Source organism: Magnolia sinica, chromosome 12, assembly GCF_029962835.1.
Source record: "Magnolia sinica isolate HGM2019 chromosome 12, MsV1, whole genome shotgun sequence".
Taxonomy (NCBI): Eukaryota; Viridiplantae; Streptophyta; class Magnoliopsida; order Magnoliales; family Magnoliaceae; genus Magnolia; species Magnolia sinica.
In genome coordinates this window covers 70,250,924-70,269,384 of record NC_080584.1, presented here as the reverse complement: position 1 = coordinate 70,269,384, position 18,461 = coordinate 70,250,924, and the positions used below count along the sequence as shown (strand labels likewise).

At 39.0% G+C, this 18,461-nt stretch overlaps 1 long non-coding RNA gene across 1 annotated transcript; it reads left to right on the top strand.

Moving 5' to 3' along the window:
* The first annotated feature begins 14,776 nt into the window (after window positions 1-14,776).
* LOC131220622 (uncharacterized) lies at window positions 14,777-17,330 on the top strand. Its single transcript, XR_009158733.1, has 6 exons — window positions 14,777-14,965; window positions 15,105-15,786; window positions 16,405-16,593; window positions 16,678-16,727; window positions 16,808-17,009; window positions 17,245-17,330. It is a non-coding gene; the product is annotated as an uncharacterized LOC131220622 (long non-coding RNA).
* The last annotated feature ends 1,131 nt before the right edge of the window (window positions 17,331-18,461 follow it).

Below are 18,461 nucleotides of genomic sequence, written 5' to 3'. Positions count from 1 at the left end.
TTTGTAAAATCAGGTAATAAATGGGGTCTAATATGCAATATTTGACCCTCAACACAACCCCCAACCAGCATTTTGCTAGTCCTGAGCAAAGTATGCGAAAAATAAGTTGAGAATTACGGGACAATTTCTATAAACTCGAGTGATTTTTGAAAAAAACAATCTAGATACCAGAATTCTAAGATTCATGAATGTTAGGCATTACTTTTTCTTGGAATCAAGCTCACGGTAAACTTCATAATCAAGTTCAAATATTAATCCATTAATTAGAACAATTCTAAACATTGAGTTCCATGAGTGTATAGTGTAATCTCAGCTTATCACTATTAAAATTCACTTCTCTATTTCAGGATATCATGGTTAACCAACAAGAGAATTCATGATAACCAAAACTTAAACCAAAACTTTCCTCATAGATCATCCTTTCATTCTTATCATCTTTTGATTTTTCCATTAAAAATAACGTTAAGGAGGGGAGTCAAATCTTTACCTATAGGGAGCAAACCTATGGTGAAAACCAATCGCCCATCCCTTTTCGAATGTCAACCTTAGGAAATCAAACCTTCACCTATAGGGAGCAAACCTATGGTGAAGACCATTCGCCCAACCCTTTCATGCTTAGGGATTACCAGATTATTCCTTCGATATCGAACTGAGACTTCAATGTGTAAGCGGATGTGACATGTGAAATCATGACTCAATCAATGTTTTTAACTTCTAATCATGGATTAATAATTCGAATGTAACTGTAAAATCTAACAGATAACTGAATCCAAAAGTAGTAAATCACTAATATTCCGTATCTTATACTTCTCAAATCACGACTAACCTTCAAAATCACTTCGAATTCATAAGAAAGTCCAGAAAAATTTGAAAATTTTTCACAATTTTCACAAATTTCACTCAAGACCAAGCAAACACTGATTAGGTAACCTAATCTCCCACCCCCAACTAAAAATCTACATTGTCCTCAATGTAAAGGATATGAGTGTGCAATACACATGAGACAATGAAAGTAAATGAAAAGTGATGGGAAGATAGTACCTGGGTAATGAAATCAAGAGAGAGACTTTCCAAGAGGTTGTAGCATGAAAGCCGATCAGCACGAGAGTGGAGACATGAAAGCAAACTATCTTAAAACAATGTATAAAGCAAACTAACCTAATGGCATAAAACTGTCTATCCTAGAATAACATAAAGTAAACTACCCTAGTCCTATGAAAGCAGAGAAAAACTACTCGATCATGACGCAAGGTTCCTCTTCCGACCAATATCTTGATAAGTTTTTCAGTAACTTCCTCAACAAGATCATCCAAAAGCCCTTTTTGCAATAGGCTTGGATGCCCTGGAGCATGACTTTTCAGAGAAACTTATATGCCTCATAAGAAATTTTTCGTTGAATTGCTTGAGATATCCAGATTATATATGATTCACCTATAACATAAGAAGTTTCAATATTAGTATCCCTTGGTGAATCAGAGACTACAAGTAAATAAAGTTCAGAAAACTTCTTACGAAGTGATGTAGTCTCAACATATTCCGAAGTTCTAAACTTCAGTTCAATTTTTAGCTTCTTTTCCTTTAATGGTAGACATTTATGATCAGGGGAAGAAGGGGCTTCAAAATATGGGTTCTCTCGGTCAGTGATGACTACCGAGATGTTGTCTTGTAAGGCATCCACTTTGTCTTTTGACATGGGATCATTTGAATTTGCAAAGTGTGCCAAGCAAACATTCAAAGAGTTGGGAAGTTCAGCTGAGCGTGACTTATTTTCCTCATTGGAGTTCTGATGATCTGCCCAAAGAATCCATCATCCTTGCAAGTGGATGGAGGTACGCTTTCTTGCTCCAGTCCTACACAGACAGATTGAAAATCAATAGGGAAAGCATTGATGTGATCACTCTGTTCATTGAAACTACTCAATTGAGGCGTTGAATTGTCAAACGTGTACAGCTTAGATGGTGGCATCAACTGAGTGGTTTTAAATTTCAGGGTCGTAGCGAGTACCTCGTCCTTCTCCTGAATCCCATCATCATTCGATTCAAAGGAGTGGTCCAAACATGTTTCACAAGAGTTAGAAGGGTTGGTTGTAAGAGGCTCATCCTCCACTTTTAAATCAGACATGTCAGGTGAGGGGAGTGGCTCATTATGACCGACCACTTCGTATACGAATTGATAATTGACCTGGACTAAACTTGAGATTGATTCTAAGGGAATTCGGATTGCACGTTCATAATAGTCATCCCAATACGCATCATTGTCTAATTTCATCCAGTAGTGCACATTTGGGATGGGATCGCTTTCCTCACATTCCATTCTTGAATTAGGTTGAGGTTCGAATAAATTAACCTTTACCACATCATTGAAATCATGTGTGTCATGTGAGGGAGGTGTGTCATCATCACTATATTTAAAAGATACCCACGTCTCTTGACCATTCTTTTGGACCGTCATCGAGATCGACTCATCAGGGAATTGAATCATATGCTCATTAACATAGTCCAACTCTTCATTCCAAATTCCAGAATTTTTCAAAAGCGAGTTAGGATCACTTTCCTCGCATTGTATTTCTGGAATGAATTGTGGCTGGGATGACCGAGCCTCCTTTACCTTATCAAGGCGCGAATTAAGTGCTTCCAACGATTTTCTAATTTTCGCGAGATAGGCTATGCTATGCTGAATTGAATCCTGTTGGATCTCAAAGGTAGGGGATCCAAGAGTAATCATTATAATATGTTGTTGGCTCATTTCTTCAGTTTTGATGTTTCCACTGATTATAGGCATACGGATCATAGGTGAGAGAATCTGATGGTTAGTAATACATATTATCACTCATAATATAATCACGCATTGTTTTCTTCTTATCTGATGGGTGATAATAGTCCTCACACCCATAATTATGATAACCCCAACACTTATGTACTGTTTTGTTAATCCGTGGGGTATAATTATTCTCCTGCATATGATCACGTAAGGACTTTTTAACCGGTGGATCTTTATATTCCGGTCGGTTCTCGATGATAGTTTCAGAAAAGTTTTGAGACATTGGTGGATTTCTATTATAATCATCATCCCAGTATATGTTATTCTTCTCAGCATACTGATGTTCCCACTCCTGCATATACATGGTGAAACCCTAACTCTGAATCTATTTCTAAAGGAAAAATCCTATAGCAATAAGAAATCTAGAAATAGTAAGAGAGATAATTAGAAAGAAGTTACCAATTTGGAGGTCTATGTTAGAATCCGGCAAATGAAAACAAAACAAGTTAGTCTCTACAAATATAAAATCTAAAATTAGAAATTTTCTAAAGAACAAAGAAGAAGAGTTAGTTTCTAAAAAGGAAGAAAATCTTAGAATTAGAAAGTTACTAAAAATAAAAATAGAGAGTTAGTTTCTAAAAAAGAAAGTTTGTAATCTTAGAAATAAAAAGCTAAGTTAGTTTTTAAAAAGGGAAAAATTTCTAAAACTAGAAATAGGAAGTTACTTAAAAGAAGAATCTAAATTTTAAATTAGAAAATAGAAAATTTCTAAAAAATAAACCCTAATTTTAAAAATAGAAATTAGAAAAAGTAGAGAACTTAGAAAGGGATTACCAAATTAGAAGTTTATGTCAGGATCCTACAAAACAGGAAATAGGTTAGTTTCTAAAAATAAAATAAAAAAAACTTTAACGTAAAGTTAGTAAAATCCTAATCTTAACCTAATTCTAAAACTAATTAATCTCAGAAAACGTAACCGTCAATTCCTAGTAATGGCACCAAAAACTTGTTCACTCCCCAAGTATAGGGTTGTGATGTAGTAATAAACTCTGTGAGACCGAGGTCGAATCCCAAGGGACTGAAACCTGTATGTAATTTGAAAGTAACCAGAACTAGAATTAGAATAAGATGAAATCTAAATCAAGTGAGTATGAGGGAATAATTGTGAGAATATTAATCTAAAACTTGTGAAATTTAAAGGTTAAAAACTAGGGTGCCGAGGATCCACCGGTAGAGATCAGGGAGATCTATGGTCGATTCATGAAATCAACTGGACTTCAAGTCCCATCTTCATCCAGTTGGAAGATATAACCTGAAAAACAAATCTGAACGTCTTTTGATCTAGTTTTAAAGAGATAAGATTGAAGTAAATTAGAATCGATCCATCACAAAACCATGCCCATGAGACAAAGCAAACAACAGAATTAACCGATCTACAGTCAATCTGAGAGATGGATGAACGGTAGGAAGGGTGTCATCATCTAACCATGCCCAGGAGACGATGGTAAACAACAGGGCTTCCTGACTTCATAATCACAAAAAGGAAAAGGAAATACTCAAGCCATCGCAGAGCCATTGTAATTTCAGTCACAACAAATCATTAACAACTAAAAGCATTCCTTAATTATCAACTAAGATCAAATTCATTCAAACATAAATCAACCCCGTAGGAATCAGTCCCATCACTCCACAAGCTTCTCCTCTTAGCCCTAGCTAAGAGGTTCAGCCCAACATGAATGGGCTGGATCCCTTAAACAAAACAAAATAAAAATAAAAATAAGAAGAAAGAAAATAAAAACAAACTCTACTCTCTCTTGTGCTCACGTCCCAAAGGATGGATTTGGATCCCCCTCCACGTTCTCTCTCTCTCTCTCTCTCTCTCTCTCTCTCTCTCTCTCTCTTTCTCTCTCTCTCTTTCTTATAGGCATGGAAGACGGTGGAGAGAGTCATCTTAGAGAACCGACCTCTTTACGTAAGGCACGCAACATAAAGGTGGTTTGCGAAAGGAGCGAAAACACCCTGCTTTTGAACTTGGTTTGTGCGACTGACTGTCCAATTATTTCAAAACTGACATCATGGATAGGGTATTGGCCTCCCTGTGGACACATTGGACGGTCTGGATCACTCAAACGATTAACGATCGTGACCCACTACTCCCTGCAAATCCCGGACTCGTCTGGACGCAGAAAACAGGGCTTGCGCAAGATGGGTTCGCTATTGAAGTCGGTGGGCCCCACTTTGATTTTTTTTGAGAAATCCACTCCGTCCACCGGATTCCTTTTAGAATTTTGGTCAGAAATGACTGCTTTTGGATTGCTTTTGATGCGGTCCACTGAATTAGTCATGTTGCAATTTTTTTGAATGTTGCAGGGCAGTCTATTTGTGGTCGCTGTGGCCGGCATGTGCGCATGCAGGGTTACACACGGTCAACATAGGTTTGACCTTTTTTTACCCCTATGCATGATGGACGGTTCAGATTGTTCATGTGGGCCATGATGGTGGCCCACCAGCTTCCGCAAAAGAACCTCCTGCATCGACTGCGGCAGCAGAAATGACAATTGTTGTTTTTGGAGGCTGGAAGTCAGGTCAGCATACGCTAACCGACTCCCCTTGTTCGGTGCACATCTTGTGCACATGTGCCGTGCACACTCATGCCGTGTACATGGGTCCCACTATGATGTTTTGATAGATCCGCTTCGTCCATCCATTCTGTCATATCATTTAACCCGTTAAGACCAATTTTGAAGCATATCTAGATAACAGTGGGCCCGAAATCAATAGTTTATGGGCTGATCTGTCCATCAGGCCACTTCCACAAGGATCCAATGGTTGAAATTTGACGTGTACGGTTAATTTATGCTCCTCAAGCCATATATGAAGGCTCGAGTCGAACAGATAGTGGAAACCCTATGATCTTGCATTCTAGCTGACTTTCAAGCCACTTGAGCTTCAGTTTCTCGATTTTTTCGGATCTCTAGCATGTAAATCCGTCGATCTTGGTCCCCTAGGGTCCGTCCCTTGCCTTGGTGACTTTAGAGTATTAAATCCATGCTTTTAGTACCATTTTTCAGTCCAAGCTCCTATTTTCACTTTACAACACAAACACAATTAAAGTAGGGCATTAAACAGTATTAAGTTCATAAATCGGGTAATAAAAGGGGTCTAATATGCAATATTTGACCCTCAATACTCCACCCATTCCCAAGAACTAAGCGAGGTGGACGTCCAAGCATTCCCGAGGAGAGAGAGCTTTGTATGTGGCCCACTTCCTACCCCAAAAATCTCTCATGATGTTTACTTTCCTAGTTTGAAAAGGTTCATCTAGACCTTGCATTTTAGTGGAGAAGGGATCTCCACCGTTGATTTTAATTGGTGGACCCACATGTAATGGGACCCACTTAACGTATGCTGTAATGCATGGGAGGGCCCATCATGCTGGGATCCCTCCATGGCATACGTCTCTCTCTCTCTCTCTCTCTCTCTCTCTCTCTCTCCTTGATTTTATGGCCCGCTTATGATATATGTTTTTTATGGCCATGCCGTCCATCTTTGGGCCCACCATGATGGACACGTTTCATCTTGACCGTCCAAATGTGGGCTTGGACGAAGGAGAACACAAATATCAGTTTGGTTCAATAGGAGAGGGGCCATGTGTGCGTGGACCCCACTTGATGCAGGAGGTCATCCGAACCGTCCACCTGCAGCGTGTTGCTGGACAGCAGTCTAGTAGCTGCAGGGTGCTAGGCACTGGCCTATTTTAAAATAATAATATATTATTATATCATATAGTATTGTGGTGGGCCTCACGTGGGCTCTTGTGCTGATTTGAGGGTCGGTTGCTGTCTCATATAGCAGCTATATAGATGCTGTATTGATGTCAACAAGGCATGTGGGGCCCAGCTTATGTATGGACCTCATCCACGCCGTCCATCCATCTAGATGGGACCCACCACATATGTTTTATACCCTCACCGTCCATCTGTTTTGTATCCAAACCGTCTGTCTGATGGACGGTGGGCCAGCAGCCATAGTAATAGTTGTTGTACTGATGTTTGCAAGTTCTGCGGGTTCCACCAGCTTGGTAGCTGCTGTGTGGGACGTCAGCAAGGCCCGTGGGGTTTGATTGCATCCCAACTGTCCATCTAGACGGTGGGAATTAACAACAGTATAGCTGATGTGTTTACGGCAGCGAAGTTCCGTAGGCCCTCTCATGATGTATCTCTTGTACCCTCACTGTCCATCTGGAGGACGGTGGGCCACAACCATGATGTATGTATTTCGGCCCACACTATCTAGATGGCTGGACGGTGGGCCACGCCATGATGTATATATTTTACATCCACACCATGCATCTGTTTCACATCCACACCGTGATGTATATGTTATATCCAATTGTCTATCAGGTGGACCACACTGTAAAAAATCAATGAAGATTGAATGTCCACCATTGAAGCTATTTGGGGGTCACAGAGGTTCTGGATCAATATGATATTTGTTCTTCCTCTTAATTCAGGTCTTTGTGACTGTATGAACATATCAGATGGAAAAAAACCACTATGGTGGGCCTTGTGCATTGTTAACAGTGGAAATCATTATCTCCACTGCTATTTGTGGTATGGTCCAGATGATCTTTTGATATAATTCATTCTTTTGGAAAATGCTCTAAATGATCTCTAAAAATAGATGAATGGTGTAGACGGTAGTATAAAGGACGATGGGTCCCACTTGAAGTGTGTATGAGGCCCTTTGTTACGGCCCAATGTGATGCATATGTGGCCCATGAGTGAGGCCCATTGTGAAGTATATGTGGCCCAAGAGTGAGGCACATTATGACGTATATGTGGCCCATGTGATGAGACCCAATGTGATGTATATGTGGCCCATGAGTGAGGCCCATTGTGATGTATATATAGCCCATGAGTGAGGTCCATTGTGATGTATATGTGGCCTATGTGATGAGGCCTGACGCGATGTATATGTGGCCAATGAGTGAGGCCCAATGTGATGTATATGTGGCCCATGAGTGAGGCCCATTGTGATTTATATGTGGCCCATGAGTGAGGCCAATTGTGATGTATATTAGCCCATATGATGAGGCCCGATGTGATGTGTATGAGGCCCGTATGATGAGGCCCATTGAGAAGTATATTAGGCTCTTGTGTGAGGCCCATTGTGATGTATATTAGGCTATTGTCACTACCAAAAAAATGACCAAAAGCTATGGACTATTCTGGTTTTTAGCTACGACTATAAACCGTAGCTAATTTGCTATGGCTTAAAACCGTAGCTAAAATTGTAAAAACCGTAGCAAAAAGCTAACTCCACCAGACGTACGTACAACCTTGGATACATCATAAGGGACTCTATGAGGCCCATTAAAATGTGTGTACTTCATCTAATATGTCTATCAATTTTTAAAAAATATTTTATGCAGGAACCCAAAAAAGGAAGTAGATCGAAAGCTTAAGTGGACCACACGGTAGGAAAGAGTGGAGATTAATCCATTGATCAATGGTGTGGTTCAATTAACCTTCGATTTGCCTAGATTTTGGATTCAGTTCCTATAAAAAATATTATAAAATTAATGGACGGAGTGGATATATCGATTGCATCAAGATGGACCCCACAAAGCCCTCGACAAGGTCGTCCGTCTAGATCCCGTCAAATGTGAGCCATGGAGGGCCCGTTACGGATTGTACAATGGCTACGGTCATATTAGAATTTAGCTACGGTTAAAAATCGTAGCAGGCAAAAATGCAGAAAACCGCGCTGCCTTTTTCTTTTCCCCCTCTCACGAAACACCCATTTCCCTCCACTTAACCCTATTCCCTCTCACTTCCGACCCTCTCTCTCTCTCTCTCTCTCTCTCTCTCAATCTCCCATGCCCCTCTTCTCTATCTCTCTCAATCTCAATCTCATGCATCCCTTCACTACAAGAAAAAGCCGGTGATCATGGAAATCACCGGCAGCCATCCGCCCCTGCTTTGGAAACGTGACTGCCGGTGAAAGGATGAGATTAAAACAGAAAACCCGGAGGGAATTTTTCATTTCCCTCTCTTATTGTGGGCGCACACTCCCTCTTCTCTCTCTCTTGTCCGGTGCACTTGTCCTTGCCCTCTCCCTTCTCTGATCTCTCTCTCCCATCTCGCTTGTTCCTTTGCCTTCCTCGATCTCTCTCCTTTCCTCTCCCTCCATCTCTCGATCTCGCTGATTTCCCTCCCTCCATCTCTCAATCTCCCTGATCTCCCTAAAAGCAGCCATTGATCAATCTTCCTTCAATAGCTGACAAGAATAGAAGAAATCAGAGCACACGAAGTGAAAGGTACTCTCTCTTTCTCTCTCATTTCCTCTTTTAATGGCCAGAAATTGGGGAGCAACCATGGCAGTGGCAGCCATATCTGCCATTGTCCATGGCCTCCTACATGTTTTAATAAATGCTTCAACTAAGAATCCCTAGAATAGATGAAACAACCCAGTAATGGTAGTTTCCTAACTGTCCCCTTTCCATTTTGGGGCCTTGAAATCAACCACATCCATGGTAAATAACATGTAGTGAAGTTGCAAAAAGGTGGGGTTTTTTAATTTTTAATTTTTTATTATTTTATTTTTTTATAGTTTTGATATTATTGAATAATGCCCACATGGTCTTGAGTTTTATACAACTACAAATACCTTTCCTCATAATGCTGCTCTTCTCTCGCCGTTAGCTTTGTAGAGCAGTGTGGGAAGGAGCAGATTGGATTGAATACAAATCTAAGTTTTTTTTTTTTTTTTTTTGGTTTGAATTGTGTTTAAGTAGTTGGTTTTTGAGTTGTTGTGGTAGGGTTCTTGTTTTTTATGGTTGTAGATTGAATAGAAATCTAGGTTTTGTTGCTTTGTTTTGGTTTGGGTTGCTATTTGGGAAGTTGGTGTGGTGGGATCTTGTTTTTGATGGTTGGAGCTGAAATGGGTTGTGTTTGTTTCTTGATTTTGAGACCTAGGTATTGAAGATTTTGAGACATTGTAGTGGATTTTGTAGTGTTTTGGGGAATTTGTGTTTTGTTTGGGTGGGGAAAATGGCTCCAAGTTTGGATATTTCAAATTGGTAGGCGAAGGAAACACAAAAGGGGACTCCAGTTATCGTTAGGATGGAGAACCCCAACTACTCGGTTATGGAAATCAATAGCCCAAACGATGCATTCCAGCAGGTCGATAAGGACAGGGGGAAGAAGGCCAAGCAGTTTACTTGATGTTCCTGTTTTTGATTGTTTCAGTTGGAGTGCCAAGTGAACTCCATCCTTCTATTTTGGCACTAGCTTAGAATAGATGATCCACTTGTGCAAGATCCAAGTCACTCATTAGGTGATCCCAATTTGTAGCTCCATGGTTTAAAAAAATTAGACTTCTTTTGTTTTGTTGTTATTATTATTATTATTATTATTATTATTAAGGAAGCATATGTAGAGTTTAAGCACTTGCTTCTTGCATTTATATTTGACAAAGAAGATCGGACATCTCCTGTGGCAAATGAGGTATTTAGGAAGTTTATCTTTTTCAAAATTAATTAGATAGTTTCTGCCATCTCCGCTCTTATTCAAAATTAATTTCTCTTGTGCTTATTTTGCATGGTATGTGGGTCCTTTGTGGAAGCAGTATTAATTTGCTGGAGAACATAGGAGCATGGTATTTTGAGGAAAAGCAGGTCCTATTAATTTTCATGGATGCATGCAACACGGTATTTGCAATGCATTCTGATTCACCATCGATTGCTCGTAGGTAAGGCCCTTTGATCCTTGAGCATTACTCTTTAACCTCTCTTTATGTTGATCTTCTTTCTATTAATTTGTGTTGATTTATGATTTGAGAAGAACCTTGTTTGGTTCTGGTTGCGGTGGTTATCTTCTTCCTCTTAATTGCTCTTGGAAGGGTTATGAGATGTGATTCTATCTGTTGGGAGTAGATATAAGGTATTGATCCTAAGGAAATGTATAGTTTTTTGAGGATCTGAATTCCATGAATTTTGTATTGATGGTGTGGTGATCCAGTTTATTGAATCATTTGGAAAAAATAAACCATTTTGTTGGTCTACTGAGCCATGCTGTGGATGGAAACATCGTGAAGATTATCTCATTTTGGAAGATAACCAACCCTCTAATTTTGTATTGATGGTGTTCAGAAGAGAAATTCTAAGTGAGAAGGTAGACATCTGGGTAAGTCAATCATCACCCCGTGTTTTATAAGAGACTAAGATCAGTCTATCACTTTTTGAACAATGCATGTTAATCGTGTATTTTAATTTGACATTATCTACTTAGTATAACACATTCCTTTTCTACATGGCTAGTAGATTTAGCATATACTGCAATTGCATGATTATATACTTTACCAGAAAATATAACACTAAGAATTACATAGAAAATCACAATAGAGGAGATCAATTGCTTTAACTTGCATTTTTCTGTTCTCTTCCGTTTCCTGCTTCCACTTTCATCACTAACATCTTTCTCATTCATGACTTCTTGCATATATGATTAAAATAGGGAAAAAATTACTGTGTTGCATGATTAGAAATTAGAAAAATCTGAATTTTTTGTGAATCATATGGCTAAGGTTGGTAACATCTGCTACCAAGTAATAAAAATTGACTGCATTGAATCAAAGAAAAATAGAATAAACTGGATTTCTCTCGAAAATCCCTCATTTGAAGGTAGGTATAAAAAAATGGTTATGTAAAAGTAACAGTGGGACCTCATTACGCAATAACAAGGTTGTAATGCCTGATCTGAAAATAAAAAAGGCTTGTAATGAGCCTGTAATGGCTGTAACCGGTTTGTAATGGACTGATAATGGGGGCAATATTTATTTTTTCTTTAAAAAAATTTTGGACTGTTATGGCCCCTATTGTATTGTCCATATGGCCAGCCGTTATGGTAGCTGTTACTGTTGCCGTTACCAAATACTTTTATTTGAATCCTCACCCAAGTGCACGAATCAAGGTCTTGTAGGGTTGTGACCATTTAGTAAATGGTACCAAAATGCATGCTAGATCCTAAATCATACATTATCTACCTTGGGTAAGATATGAGACGTTTTAGAACTGTTGTTGGCAATGTACCTCCTCCATATTTTGCATGTAATTTACCTTAGAAGGAAGTCTACTTATTTTCTTATCATAGTGCATTTGAAATCCTTGAAACTATCCTAGATTAGTGCATCTGTAATTCTGTGACGGATTTCATGGTAAAAAGAAATCTTAGATTCATGATAATTGCCTAATAGCCATCATATCCAAGAAATGAGTGGAGTTGTAGTCTTTGGTGTCATAGTTTCATGAATTGCCATAATATAGACTGTAGGATGTTTTTCATTAATTTGTTCTTAGATTATCTATACATTCAAGCCTATTAAACAAGTTCTAGTTGGACAGATGTGTTCAAAAAGTTCTATCTGAACAAAACCAAAACTTTTGAGGTTAACCAAACAGGCTAGTTTGTATAGTAAATTGTGGCCCCCCAAGGATTGAAATGTCCTAATATTTAGGCTAGGGGATCTAAACAGTGTATCTCATTTGATCAAAAGCTCAAATATTTCACAGGTGTGCCATCCTGACATGTGCTCGAATGGGTAGGGCTCCACCCAACACTAGGCTTAAAATCTAGGGCTACTGCCTATGGTGAATTGCCCAATCCAATCATCAAGTGGGCCACCATTATATGTAATGAGTGGTTAATTTAAGGGCACTAGCAACTCCCATTCAATGCATTGGAATTAGGGTCATGTTTCAATGATCCAAACCATTTATGCGAGGGACTCATCACCGATGGATGATGAAGATGCTGAGCATGATCGTGGATGGAGAATGCAAACAAATAATAATAATAATAAATAAATAAATTTTAGTTTAGACCATTTCGAATTTTGATCATTTAAACTTTTTAGATGTATCTAGCTCAAGCCCTAGTGACTTTTCGGTCCTATTAGAGCTAGGAACTAGACACAGCCAGGGCATTGGGGAGTAGGCCAGTTATTCCAACATCATTTACAATTGTACTACAGTTATATGCCATCTGTTAGATGGTGCTTATACTTACCTCTGCTCTATTTTGGATTACTACAAACACCTCTCCTCGGTTTGAGATGCATGGCAGTGGCGTCTACTATTAGTAATAAATGGCATCTAACCTGTCCAGCAGTGTCACTCCACCATTCAATTGGATTTCTGAAAGTTTACATTAAATAGTTAGATCTTTTTAGCTATTCTGTCATTGTTCTAAGCATTGGCACTAATGTAGTGGTTTTCACTTTTGAAAGATGGTGAAATTATGTTTCATTGTTGCAGTGTCACGACTGTCATCGTCCCTTTTCAGTATTGACTGCTGTGTTATAGTTCGAATTTTTTAACCACATAGTATATCCATGTTGGAATAGAACGGAAGTGCAAAAGAAGCAGCCCATTCAATCTGATCAATCTACTCCCTGGGGAGGTTGGAAATCAAATGATGCAGGAAATGAGAGGGTTGAAGATGCTAAATCCCAAGATGTAAATTGTTGGAACCAACCAAATGATTCATCTGCCAAACCACATGTTTGGGATATGGACAAGATGCATGGTCAATCTAATTCTGTCTGGGGTAGTCAAAGCCCAAAGGGTACCCATACGGAGAGATCTTCAGACATTAGTGGTTGGAATGAAGACAGAGGACAAGATGAGTTGAATCAACTAACAAGATCTCCTGTTTGGAGTTCTTCCCCATTGAGAAGTCTTCAGATGACAACAGTTGGAAAGAAAATAGAGCACACGATTGGTCAAATCGACCGACCAGAGCTCCTGGATGGGGTTCTTCGAGTGCGGGTGACCGAAGAAACCAGAGAAGCCGTTTTACCCAGTCACCTGCACCCGTGGGGCCTGATGGTCGGAATGCTAATGGGATTCTCACTGCCACTGGAAGACGCTTGGATCTATTCACATGTGAGGAAAAGAAAATTCTCAATGATGTTGAACCAATTTCGCTGTCGACAAAACGAATTCTGCATAATTCCAGCTACAATGACGGTGATCGGTTATCGGATGAAGATTAGTCCTCGGTACTCGATAATGTTTTTTCAGTGCCATCCTGACAAAGCGACAAAAATGGGTGAAAAGATTGACTATGTCACGGTAGGTAAGTACGAAAAATACCAAGGTACCAGGTGCTTTTTTGTTGTCTCCACAAATGGTTTTAGAGCGGATTTCTCTTACCTCAAATAAGGATATTTTTAATAAATAAGGATATATAAGTTGATAAAATAAATAGCCAAAAAAAACACTAGCAATCAGGAATTGGAGGTAAAACTAATAGGCGAACATTTTACTCTCATGTAACAGTCTCAGCTATAAAATGGAAGCATCTATCGAAAGGCAGAGCAAACTGAAACTGAACTAGACTTGCAGTGGTTGACCATTGAGAGAGTTAGAAGGATCCTACAACTAAGGAAAAATACAACAGTGCAGCCCGTTTATTTCAACTGTTACTGTTTATATGTTCTCAAATATTTCAGCACTATTTTTCTTTTTTACTACCCATTTAGTTCCACCAAATATTGAAAAATTCCATGAGATCATGCACAATCAAGAAATGTCATGATATTTGGTGCAACAAATGCACATGAGATCTTGCACAATCAAGAAATGGCATGATATTTGGCTAGTTCCTTTTCTAGTCCTAAACTAATTTGGTACTCTATGGTTCAACATATTGCTAGTCTGCATGTTTTTTCTACTTACTCTATGATGTTTATTTGCCATTCAACCTGTTTATAAGCTTCTAATGGCAGGTCCAGTGTAGATTAAGCCCAGTTTCGCTGCATGAAAGGTTATGGAATCACATGAAAGTTTATTTACTGGTTAGCTTTGTATCCTTGCTAGGTCTGAAAATGAAAATATGCCATTTCCTCGAAAAATTTGACAGATTGCAGCGGGTGTGGTGGTTTGGATTATTCAAACGGAACTTGTTGCAATAGACATAAGGTGTTAGCTTTTGCGGGCTAGACACTTGCCAAGGTGTTCAACAACAGTCAGATTCAATATTGCAGTAGACATGGTGTTTTAATTATGTGACACAGACTTCAGATAATCTTCGCGGTTATTGTTTGCCTTCTGTTCTGACTGAAAGTATTGGCTATGTGCTGCAGGTACGATCTGCTACACTCGACACATGGCTTCCAGAACAGGTTGCATTTATTCAAAGTAAGCATGCAGAACACTTCTCAGGCTTACATTTCTTATGAGCTTTTTAATTGCTGCAAATCTGCCCACCAATGAGGACAGCTTCTTAGCCTTCTTTATATTGATTTTAAATTGGTCTTACTCTTTTGGTTTTATGCAGGAATGGGAAATGAGAAGTCAAATAGCTACTGGGAAGCAGAACTGCCTCTAAATTATGACAGAAATCTTTTGGTGGGCTCTAGTTGATGAATAGCCTGGATCCATCACACGTGCTGTGAATCACCTTAGCACCCATCTTCTATGTAACATCTGTTTGTTTGTGGTCTAAACACCTTCTTGGTCTTATTGGATGTCTTTCACTTAGCGATACAAGATTTCTTGTGCATCAACTAAAGCTTTGTGTTTTCCTGAATTGTGCATGGTAAAATGAGATTTCACTAACTTGTTAGCATGCTTGACTTGAGCTGACAAAACAGGTTTCTTCTAATTCAAAAGCAGAGCCGGTCCCGGTGCAGGCTGATTCAACACAGAAAGTGCAACCTACACCCAATATCCCACCTCCAAAGGTTGATTATGCCAGTGATCTTTTCAATATGCTTTCTATGGATGGCCCAAGTCAAAATGGGTGATATTTTTGGGATCCATGACAAGCTTGAAAGTTATTCATGTCCACTGTAAAGTAAATGAGTCAATGTCTTGCTTGTAAATATGTAGTTTTCACTTTCAAATTGTTGAAATCATTGACCGGTATGAGACAGTGCATTCTAGAGAGCTCAAGAGGCAATAAGCTTGCATTTATACAGGACCCGAAAATGGACAAAACCTGCACCAGGACAATAATGGTAAGATTTTCTTATAATTATCATCATCTGCTAATTGTAAAATTTCCCCCTTTGTCTGGGATTTATCTCTCTGTTGAACTGTAATTGCATTTTAGAGATGTGTTAAGATCACTAAAAGTTTTAGGATTTCAGCTCAACGATTGAGCTTTAGAAGAGTGATTCTTCTATTGTTTTTTAGTTGTGTGATCCCTATGAAGCTGTTGAACTCCTGATGGATGAAAGATTCTTGTTTGTGTATTGATGATTTCCTGCTGCTTTTCTGGATATATTTGGATCAGTCTTTACTTATTTTTTGAAGTTGTGGACTGGGGGGAACTTAAAAAACCTAAAAAGTTGGGATTTGGGAGCTTAAAAAACTTTGATCCCTTCAGTTGAGATCAGGGCTGAAGTTGGGAATTTAAGAGGGTCCAGTGTCTCATTGTTTTCATGATTCATCTACCACCACTATACTAATTTCAATGTGATCTTTAGTCTTTCTTCATGAACTGGAAGTGGGTATTTGGAATTATAGTTTTCTTTTTTTTCTCGACAAAGATTTGAATTTTAGATGTGTTTCTCTTTCCATATGAATCAGATTTTCTTGAATCTAATTTTCTTCTAACATCTTTCTTACTGTAGATGGGGTGTTAAGAAGCCTCAAATCATGGAAAATTCTATCACGATCTTGTCGAGTGCAGGTCTTGGGATGGTCATGTTCAGTCTTGGTAAGTTCATTGATATGCTCATCATGTTCAGTCTCGGTAAGATCATTGATATGCTCATTCAACGCGAGGGGTGTCATCAAGAAATATGACAGTCCTGAACAAAGTAAGTTTGCTTATTTTATGTACTTGCTATGAATTTCTTAAATCTATATATGCTTTCTCATCACCGTGCCTTCTTTTCTTGCAGTTCTTGAAGAATTCTTTCATTTAAGACTTGAGTTCTATGTAAAGAGAAAGGTGAGCTTTGATCTAGGCCCCCCATTTTTTCTTTTTGGTAATTGAGAAGATGGTAGTATTGACTTGTTACTTTCATGCAGAAAGTAATGTTGGATAATCTTGAGAAGGAAGAAGCCCAGGTGGAGGAGGTGACAGGATAGATGGAGGGCAGGGCAGGCAAGCCTCTCGCTAAGGCTTCTAGACAAGTTGGAAAGAACCAAAGAAAGAACAACACCAAGAAAGCTAATGAAGCAGATACTGTTGTTGAATCTGTAGCATCAGTTAGTACTATAGCTGAAACTGGTAGGCATCATTCTTTTCTGATGAATAAAAAATCATCTTTGTCAGTAAGCTAGTGTTTGGACGTACACGCCAATTGGCAGCACAGAAATTGAAACCCGATCGGTGTGTTTGGATGTACACGCTAATCGGCAGCATAGAAATTGAAACCCGAAATGGGTGGATTGTCAGTTACCATTTTTTTCCCATCTTGAAGATTTCATTCATCTCAATGCATGTTAGCTTTTTCTCTCCATAGGACATGTTTCCGAGGAGGCAAAACCCAAAGGCAGGGGAGCTCTGAAGAAGGCTCCTGCTAGAAAGGTGTGCTTGCAAATCCTGAATTTCTTATTTCCCAAGTATCTCCCTATTTTTGTGGACTCCTCATTGCCTTTTTGGTTTTGGTCTTTCAGCAGAAAATGCCAACTGCCGTTGATAGTGAAGTGGAAGATGATGAGGTGCTCCAGCTGATAGAATGAATGATGAGGTGCTCGAGCTGAAAGAATGAATGATTGTATTGAGATTAGGGCTGAAGTTGGAAATGAATGATTGTGTTTGATTGAATGAATGAATGATTGTATTTGATTGAATGAATGAATGATTTAGCCATGAAGTATTTATCTATATCAGCTTATATGAGTTATCAGGGTGTACTAAAATGGTAAGAACTGCCATTACCATTTAAATTGTTTATTAACAATAGGCATTAGCTACAACTATTAACCGTAGCCCTTTATTGAAAACCGTAGCTCTTGCTAATTTTAGCCTTTTGCTATAGTTCACATTCTACTTTTCGCGACAGATACAATCTGTAGCTGTATATAAATTTAAAACTACGGACAACATCGCTACGGATTTAATCCGTACCTATAATTTTACTAGCTACGGCTATTACCCGTAGCCTTGTATCTGAAAACCGTAGTTGTTGTTAAATTAAGCCTGTTGCTAGGTTCTTGCTGAACTTTTAGCTACAGATATAATCCTTAGCTATAAGTACTTTAAGGCTACGAAAGCTATGGCTACGGTTTTAATCCGTATCCATTGCTTCTATGGCTACGGATAGAATCCATAGCTATAACTCTTTGACCTATGGCTACGGCATCAATGGCTACGGTCGTGCTACGGACGATAACCGTAGCCATAGGCTTTTGGCTACGGTTTTTATCCGTAGCCTATGCCCCTTTTTTTGGTAGTATGTGTGAGGCCCATTATGTTGTATGTGAAGCCGTTATGTGAGGCCATGGGCCCCACTATATGTTTGGCTCTATGTGGGCCACTCTTTGAGCGCAATGTTGGTTAAATGTCTACATTGATGGGCAATGATAGTTAAATGTCCACATTGTGACCTTCCCCTAGGCCTTTGTTAGGCCCATTCTCATCATTCTCAAAGTGGGTTGACCCTAATCATTGGGCCCCATTGATAATTACATGATCCGTCTATTCTTATTGAGCTAACCTAAAATGTTAGGTCCTCAT